This window comes from Lathyrus oleraceus, chromosome 4 (assembly GCF_024323335.1).
Source record: "Lathyrus oleraceus cultivar Zhongwan6 chromosome 4, CAAS_Psat_ZW6_1.0, whole genome shotgun sequence".
Classification (NCBI taxonomy): domain Eukaryota; kingdom Viridiplantae; phylum Streptophyta; class Magnoliopsida; order Fabales; family Fabaceae; genus Lathyrus; species Lathyrus oleraceus.
Window position 1 is genome coordinate 29,282,002 of NC_066582.1, and position 9,670 is coordinate 29,291,671.

Below are 9,670 nucleotides of genomic sequence, written 5' to 3' on the forward strand. Positions count from 1 at the left end.
AAACCAAAGATCCGGGAATGAACGGTCACCGAAGTCAACAGCTCAGATGAGGTGACTCAACCAAAGTGGATACTCCACAAAGGAAGAGCTCTCTCAGATGAACCTCGTACGGCTTGTGGTATGTCACATCGCCCAAACCATGTTGACCTAACATGAGAGGCAACATGAGACCACGCTAATCCTAGGTGTATACTCGGGCCTGGGTTTTAGCCCCACTCAGAACACCCACCCCAAATCAGAGGAACCAACCTGTACAGAGTCAGCACAATGATAATATGATGCATGCAAACATTTATGCAAATATATACACAACACGATAATCATAAATGCAATAAATAGAGCAATACAACCAACCTAAACTATCCTAGAGCGCTAGGAGTGACTCGCTTAGGGAAGATGGACCAGCAAGAGGTCAACTTCTAGCGTCCCCAGCAGAGTCGCCAACTATCGCATCCGTGAAAAACAACCGACGGGAAAAGCTAACAAACAGAGCCGCCACCGTGCGTTATTTATCCCAAAAGAGGGAAAGGAAACGCTCAAAGTAAACCTGGAAAGGGATTGGTCTTACGACCGGAGATGCAAGGATCGGGAGTCGGTTACGCAAGGGGAAGGTATTAGCACCCCTCACGTCCGCCGTACTCGACGGGATCCACGCTCAGAAAGATAGGATAAGGTTGCTACATAACTGCTCAAAGGATGCACGCACACATGGAATAAAACACAGGTGGAAGGAAACGGAAGCGGACTCGGCAGGGTGTCACATCCTGGGCCTACGTAGTTTGTCAGAAACAAACATCAGAGTCGACGTAGTTCGGGGGAATGGGAAACGTGCTCGTTAGGATATCGCATCCTATGCCTACGTATCTCATCTGGAATGAGAATCAGAGCTACCGTAGTTCGGCTAACGCACGCCGAAACAAAACACAATACAAAGACGCTGAGACGTCAGAAGAAATACACAAACGGAAACAGACTGCCAATGGCTGGTCTTACGTCCGACTCCGAACAAACAAACGCAAATAGGATATGGAATGCCAATCGCTGGTCTTACATCCATCTCCTAACACACACAAAAAGGTTATCAAACAGACAAGTTAATAGGGAGTCTGGCACTCGAGCCTAATAACTGTCACACAAACACCAAGAAGACGCTGAGACGTCAGAAGAAACAAAGAAGTTGAACACACAGACTAAAAGGGAGTCTGGAACTCGGACCTAATAGCTGTCAAGCAAAACACACGCAAAAAAAGAAAAAGGGCGCCCGAAGAGATCTCGCACGATCTCCTGCCTACGTACCTCATCTGGTATGAGGATCAGGGCGACGTAGTTCCCCTACGCAGGGAAAGAACTTCTATCCTAACCAGATACAAAGGGAGACATAAACTACTAGGGAGACTACGACTCGAGCCTAGAAGTTGTCATGCATACGATCCCTATGTTAAGGTTTCTATCCTAACTTGCACAGGGAGCAAGCTATCCTAAACAGCACAGGCAAATACATACAAGCACACAAAGCAAGCACACACACTATATGCAAACAATTGGGCTCATACAAGGTTAGGCTGTGAAACACAAGCCAACTGGAAGGGGGTGTAATTAGCTCTTAACCCTAACATTGAGAGTTAGGGTGAAGTAGATGAAATAGGAAGTGAGGGTAAGACGTCACAGCTCTTATCCCTGGCCTGGGAGAGCTTCAGACAAATGAAAGTGTGGGAGTTCAGAATGTAGGAACTCTTCTCCACATATGACTGACACAACATGGATCTTGGGTTTTGATTCAAAATGCATCAACACAATGGTGTGAGCAGGATGGATGACTCAACTGAATAGCAGGGGATGGATTGCACATCCCTTTTATCTGCCAATTGCCTCTTAAGAGGTCTTTACCTGCTTGGCACAAAAGTAAACATTCACAAGCATTGCCTCTTAAGGAGGGCTTCAGACAGGTGCCTGCCCACATAACAGGACAGGTCTTCCAGACTACATGAAGTCAGAGAAATTATACCTCAGTGGTTAAGCAACCAAGCAAAGCAAAATCAAGTTCAAAAGAACTCAAAGCAACTTAGGTACCTGTGAAAAATCTAAACTAATCAGTTCAACTGTACAGACAAACAATCAACAAGCAATAACAAACAGACAAACAATGTTCACAATGTGAAAGCCACAAGGCAAACTCAAATGAGTTAGCATCAACCTACAAAACAACACAAGGTTAGCCAATCATCAACCAATTAGTCAAACTCAAATGAATGAGCCACTCCATTCATGGCAATGTGCCTTTGAACCTGAAATTCACAATCCAAACAGTGAGTCCAAACCACTAGGTCAAAGCCTAGGGTCAAAAGAGGGTCAAACATTCAAAACAGAACATGAAATTTAACATGAATCATCTTCATTCAATCAAGAACAAACCTTAAAATGTCCCATATCAAAATCAATAACCAAAATCATTTCATGATCAATTGAAGTTCAAGGCAATTTCAAAGCTCAGATGTGATCAACCAGAATGAAAAATCTCAATTAAATCAGAAATGATTCAAATAATTCCAACAAAATTCATGATAAATCTCAACATTCATAACATGCATCACACAAAAAATCAAGGCAATTAGAGATCATTTGGCATGGCAAACACATAATTCAAGTTGAATATCACAAGGTGTGACACAAATTGTCACACCAACTTAGCACATTCATAAAACAAAATTGACAATTGATAAAAATACCAAATCAACACCAAAATATCAAGCAATGTGTCTAGTATCAACATGCAAAATTTCAGAAGCATTGGATCAAAGACAAGCATTTCACAACATGATAACCAAGGCAAGGTCAAATATGTATACATGTGCAATCACCCTAGGACAAAATATCTTTCAAGCCAGGCACAACTTTCCAATTTATCCTCATAAAAAACTAGACAACATGAGGAGTACAATGCAAAAAATTGGAGGTCATTTGAGTTAATTTTCAAATTATGGTGAATTTTTGAAGTTCATGAAAGAAATAAAAAATGAAATGGAGCAAGCATGAAAACATGAAGGAAATAGTGACAAAAATGCAAGGCGCTTGGAAATGACTCCAGCCAGGTTCGAACCGGTGCAACATTCAAAACTACCTAGCGCGCCAACCTCAAAACGACACCGTTTCATCATCAAACCCTAAAACGCGCGCATGCATGGCATTTGAAAATCCGTAGGTAATCCTTATGAACTCGTAGCTAAATCCGTAGGAAAATCCCCAGCAATTCTGGAAAAACATATGAACTTCATGCGAGGAAGATGAAGATCATGAAGATCTTCATCTGGAATTTCCAGAAAAATTAAAAACGTCCAGAATCCAATAAAACTTATACCAATCAATTCACCATGCTTCATACATCAAGAATCCAACAATAGTTCATGCAAAAACATCAATATACACACGGATCGAAGAAATCAAAAATCAACATCCAAACTTGAAATGCATGGATCTTTGTGAATATAGCACCAAATCACTCCAAACTTGTACCAGAATTACCACCATTCAATGATCTACACAATAGGCATAATGAATTGGAGAATTAAAGAGGTCGAAAAACCAACCTCTTGATGAACAGAATTGAAACCACGTGCTTCCAAGCCTTGCCACACTTCAAATCTTCTCCTATGATGCTTGTGAGATGAATGATGATGAACTGGAAGCTCGATGATGCAGGAAACAAGCTCAATCTTCAACTGCCATGGATGCTTCAATCTTTACACATAGCTCCAACAGCCACGATTTCCTCTGCTTCCACGTCCAATTCTACTCAATTATGCTTCATGATGATGAAAGGATCAATGAAAAATGTTCTTGTTTGAAGAATTTTGGAAAAAAATATGAGAGAAAAATTTGGAGAATTTGCTTGAATCTAGATCTGAAATGTGCTAATGTGAAAACAGTTAGGGTTTAAGCCTTTATACTCCATGCTAATCATGTTTAGGAAATGTTTAGGCAAAATGCAAATGAGGTTAATCACTTTGAAGTGTAAGTGAAAAAAAATGAAGTTTTCACTCCATGCACCCTCATGCACGTGAACAGTGCATGTTCTGGCCCAAAACCCACTTAAAAATGAGTTCATGCACATATTGGAAATGGTTTGGTATGTCCATGATCATGCAACATGATGTTATGTAATTTTCTTCCCAAAACTTCATGAATAAACCAAAAGCCATGCAAATGAAATTCATGTCAAGTGATGGTATGCTTGGAAAATACATGTTATAAGGATCAAAATGCAAAAAGAACCACTCATTTTGGAGTTTTGGTTTGAAAGTTATGTCCATTTGAACTTTGAAACACACTTTGCCATGATTGGACCATATCTCCTCAACCACACATGAGAAATTCATGATCTTGGACTTTTCGGAAATGGGAGAGAAAGATCTTCAACTTTCATGTTGGACAAAATTTCATTTGAAGCTTTCTTGATAATGTAATCTTGGGCTGAAATTGGTCCAAAACCTTTCCATTTTTGGAAAGTTCAAATTACAGGCCACCTGCTATTTTTGGAAAGTCTTAACCTGACTTCAAATTCTTCAATGTTGATGTTTGAAATGTCATATGAGACTTGTTTGAACATGAATGGAGCATCTCTAACCACTTCCCACCTCCAAATCCACAGTTGACTTTGCAGTTGACCTCTGTTGACTGTCATGGGCCTCAGATGATTTGATCATGGGCATTCTGAGCCTTCAACCCTTGCTGAGATAACTCCAAAATGAAACCCTAGCTTACACAAGCTCAATAAAATCATATGATGATCTCCATCTCAATAAAGACCTCATCTCCTTGAAAAACCCTGACTGGTAGAATGCAACTGATTAGGGTTGACCAGAGGTCAAAACCCTAATCTCAAGGAATCTGATCAGAAATAATGAACCATGATGATGATGAGGTACCATTTCAACCAAGATGATACTCAACCTCCTTGAGGAACCAAGAAACCCTAATTGAAGCACAAACCTCAGATGATTAGTGATCAATTCATGAGGCCCTCAAGCTTGCATCTCTTAACCTCTCCATCTTCTGAGAAAGACTTAGGAGGATGACTTGCTTATTTCACATGATATGCAAAGATGTAATGCCTAATGTCCTAAAAATGAGATGCAATATGCTAAGCTAGTCCCAAGAGAGGAGGGCAAATTTTGAGGTGTTACAACTACATCTCAAGAGAGAAAGCCAAGTTCACCGGAGAGTATCCAATCTGTTGGGGATCAGAGATACCAGGAAGCAAAGAACTCTGCAAGGGATGAATCATCAATCATTCCAGCTGGGGACGAGAGTTATCACAGACAAGGTCCACCACACCAACAACTCTACTGGGGAATCTATCCGAGGAGATAAAGGATTTATCGGGATCAACCACCAAATACCGCTCTTGCCCAAAGAGATCCAAGCTGCTGAGGAAGAAAGATTGCTACTCTGCTGAAGGGAAGAGAGGTGACTCTCAACAAGCAATCCACTTGGTAGGATAAACCACAAGGGGTTCCGGAGGGAGGAGATACAGTCATGCCAGGAATATGGACAAAAATCTTACCCTGTTGGGGATCGTACCACCCTTGGGAGAGCACTGAGGATCTCCTAAGTATCCTTTCGTCATTGTGAATGTTCACTTTGTTTAAAAACAAATTATAAAAAATTTGATCGTTTAAAACAATGATATTTTCTTAATCAAAACATGCAAAACATTTGTTGAATAGAAACAGATAAGAGTGCCAATAATTGGATAAAAGGCTCAAATTTATTTGATAGAATGGTAGTCTGCGAATGGCAACACTCCATAGATCTTTACAAATTTGAAATTGGTGATATATATTGGAAAAGGGCTACATTGAACATAATGACCATTTCTCCACCAATTCTCATTCCGATGTATTTGAAGCTTTGGCTGATAATGAGCAAGGATCTCTGACGGACGACAGTTGTAGAACAAAGTCTTGTCAGGATGCAGTTACTTGCCAAATCCCTAATTTTTGCCTAGATTGCCCCAGGATGAGATACTCAATCTAGCGGGATACATATATCATTATTATATATTTTTTGTGTCTCTAACTTTTGCCTGGATCGCGCTTTCAGGTTTTCAATCCACCGAGACGTTCATTTTTGCCCAAGCCGCCCTTTCGGGTTTTCAACTTAGCGAGCTATTTTGTTTTTATTTTTAGGTGAAGTATTTCTTGACTGCATCTGAATTCACAGGACGAGTGAAATCCTCCCCATCCATAGTTGTAAGTATCAAAGCACCGCCTGAAAAGGCTCTCTTAACAACATATGGACCTTCATAGTTTGGAGTCCACTTGCCCCTGGAATCGGGCGCGAAAGACAAGACTTTCTTGAGCACAAGGTCACCTTCTCGGAACACACGAGGCTTGACCTTCTTATCAAAAGCTTTCTTCATTCTCTGTTGATACAACTGACCATGGCACATGGCAGTCAATCTCTTCTCTTCAATCAATTTTAGCTGGTCATAACGACTCTAAACCCATTCAGCATCAGTCAACTTGGCCTCCATCAAGACTCTCATTGATGGGATCTCCACCTCTACTGGGAGTACAACCTCCATGCCATAAACAAGAGAGAAAGGGGTTGCCCCTGTTGAAGTGCGGACAGATGTACAATAGCCATGCAAAGCGAATGGTAACATCTCATGCCAATCTCTGTACGTAACAACCATCTTCTGGATAATTTTCTTAATGTTCTTATTAGCAGCTTCAACAACCCCATTCATCTTGGGTCTGTACGGAGAAGAATTATGATGTGCAATCTTGAATTCACTACACAGCTCTTTCATCATCTTGTTATTCAAGTTAGATCCATTATCAGTAATGATCTTATCTGGCACACCATATCGGCATATGAGTTGATTCTTGATAAACTTCACGACCACCTGCCTAGTCACATTTTCATACGACGCCGCTTCAACCCACTTGGTGAAGTAATCAATTGCTACGAGAATAAATCTGTGTCCATTGGACGCTTTCGGCTCTATCATGCCAATCATGTCAATTCCCCACATGGAGAAAGGCCATGGTGATGAGATCACATTCAAAAGTGTCGGGGGAATATGAATCTTATCAGCATAAATCTGACACTTGTGGCATTTCTTCACAAATTTGCAGCAGTCAGACTCCATTGTCAGCCAATAGTAGCCTGCTCTCAACATCTTTCTGGCCATGGCATGTCCATTGGAATGAGTACCAAATGAACTCTCATGGACCTTAGTCATCAACAGGTCTGCTTCGTGTCTATCCACGCATCTGAGCAGAACCATGTCAAAATTTCTTTTGTAAAGCACTTCGCCATTGAGGTAGAAACTGCCTGACAATCTCCTCAAAGTCTTCCTATCTTTTATAGATGCCTCAGGCAGGTAAATCTGGCTCTGAAGGAAACACTTGATATCATAATACCACGGCTTATCATCTTTTACTTCTTCTACTGCAAATACATGAGTTGGTCTGTCCAAGCGCATCACGGTGATATTGGGGACTTCATTCCACAATTTAACCACAATCATTGAAGCAAGCGTAGCAAGTGCATCTTCCATCCGATTCTCATCTCGAGAAATATGATAGAAGTCAACCTCAGTAAAGAACGTTGAAATCCTCCTCGCATAATCTCTGTATGGAATGAGGCCAGGCTGATTCGTTTCCCATTCACCCTTAATCTGATTAACAACGAGGGCTGAATCACCATATACATCAAGATGCTTGATCCTTAGATCAATACATTCCTCCAATCCCATAATACAGGCCTCATACTCAACCATATTATTCGTGCATTTGAAAGTTAGCCTTGTTGTAAAAGGAATATGCGCGCCCTGAGGAGTAATAATCACGGCCCCAATACCATTTCCATACTGATTTACAGCGCCATCAAACACCATACTCCATCTGGAACCAGGCTCTGGCCCTTCATCAAGTGTAGGCTCATCGCAATCTTTCACTTTCAAATACAGAATTTCCTCATCCGGGAAGTCATACTGAACTGACTGATAATCTTCAATAGGTTGATGTGCCAAATGGTCAGCCAAGATATTACCTTTAATAGCCTTCTGAGCTCGATACTCAATATCATACTCAGATAACAACATCTGCCAACGGGAAATTCTCCCTGTTAAAGTAGGCTTCTCGAAGATGTACTTGATTGGATCCATTCTGGATATCAACCAAGTCGTATGATTTATCATATACTGGCGTAAGCGCTTAGCAGCCCAAGCCAAAACACAACATGTCTTTTCAAGCATTGAGTATCGAGACTCACAATCAGTGAACTTCTTACTCAGGTAGTAAATAGCATACTCCTTCTTCCCTGATTCGTCTTGCTGACCAAGGACACAACCCATCGAGTCTTCAAGAACAGTCAGATACATGATCAAAGGTCTTCCCTCTACAGGCGGAGACAAAATCGGAGGCTCAGACAGATATTCTTTAATATTGTCGAAAGCTTTCTGGCAATCCTCGGTCCAATCATGGGACTGATCTTTCCGGAGGAGCTTGAATATAGGCGCACATGTGGCAGTCATGTGGGATATGAATCTGGAGATATAATTCAAGCGGCCAAGAAAACCTCGGACTTGCTTCTCAGTTTTGGGCGCAGACATCTCTTGTATTGCTTTGACCTTTGCAGGATCAACCTCAATACCTCTTTCACTAACAATGAAGCCAATAACTTGCCAGAACGGACTCCAAATGTACACTTGTTGGGATTCAGACGAAGCTTATATTTCCTCAAACGCTGGAAAAGCTTTAACAAATGCTTTACATGTTCAACTTCCGTTCTTGACTTAGCAATCATATCGTCAACATATACCTCAATCTCCTTGTGCATCATATCATGAAACAAGGTGGTCATAGCTCGTTGATACGTGGCTCCGGCGTTCTTCAAACCGAAGGGTATCACTCGATAACAGAATGTTCCCCAAGGTGTGATGAATATTGTCTTCTCCATATCCTCGGGTGCCATTTTAATCTGATTATATCCGGAAAATCCATCCATAAACGAGAAGACTTTGAATTTAGCTGTGGTAGAGGGAAATCATCTTTCGGACTAACTTTATTCAAGTCTCTATAGTCCACACACATCCGGACTTTTCCATCTTTCTTAGGCACGGGCATAATATTGGCCATCCATTGAGGATATATAGAAGTCACCAGGAACCCCGCATCAATTTGCTTCTGAACTTGCTCTTTGATCTTCACTGCCATATCAGGATGAGTTCTTCTGAGTTTCTGCTTTACAGGCATGCACTCAGGCTTTAGAGGTAGGAAATGTTGCACAATATCAGTATCTAGACCAGGCATGTCTTCATATGACCAGGCAAAGACGTCAACATATTCTTATAGCAACTTAATCAACCCCTTCTTAACAGATTCTTCCAAAAGTGCCCCAATCTTTACCTCTCGCACACAATCTTCAGACCCCAAGTTGACTGTTTCCAGATTCTCAAGATGCAGCTGAATGATCTTCTCTTCATGCTCAAGTAGCCGGGTGATCTCATCAGGAATCTCTTCAACATCATCTTCCTCTGCCTCAAATACAGGGAATTCAAAATTGGGAGATGGTGTTGGGTCATTATGTTCAATGGGTTTAGAAATCAACCTGCATAATGATTTTTGGATATGAAAAGCTTTTTAGAGATCAAACAAGGCAA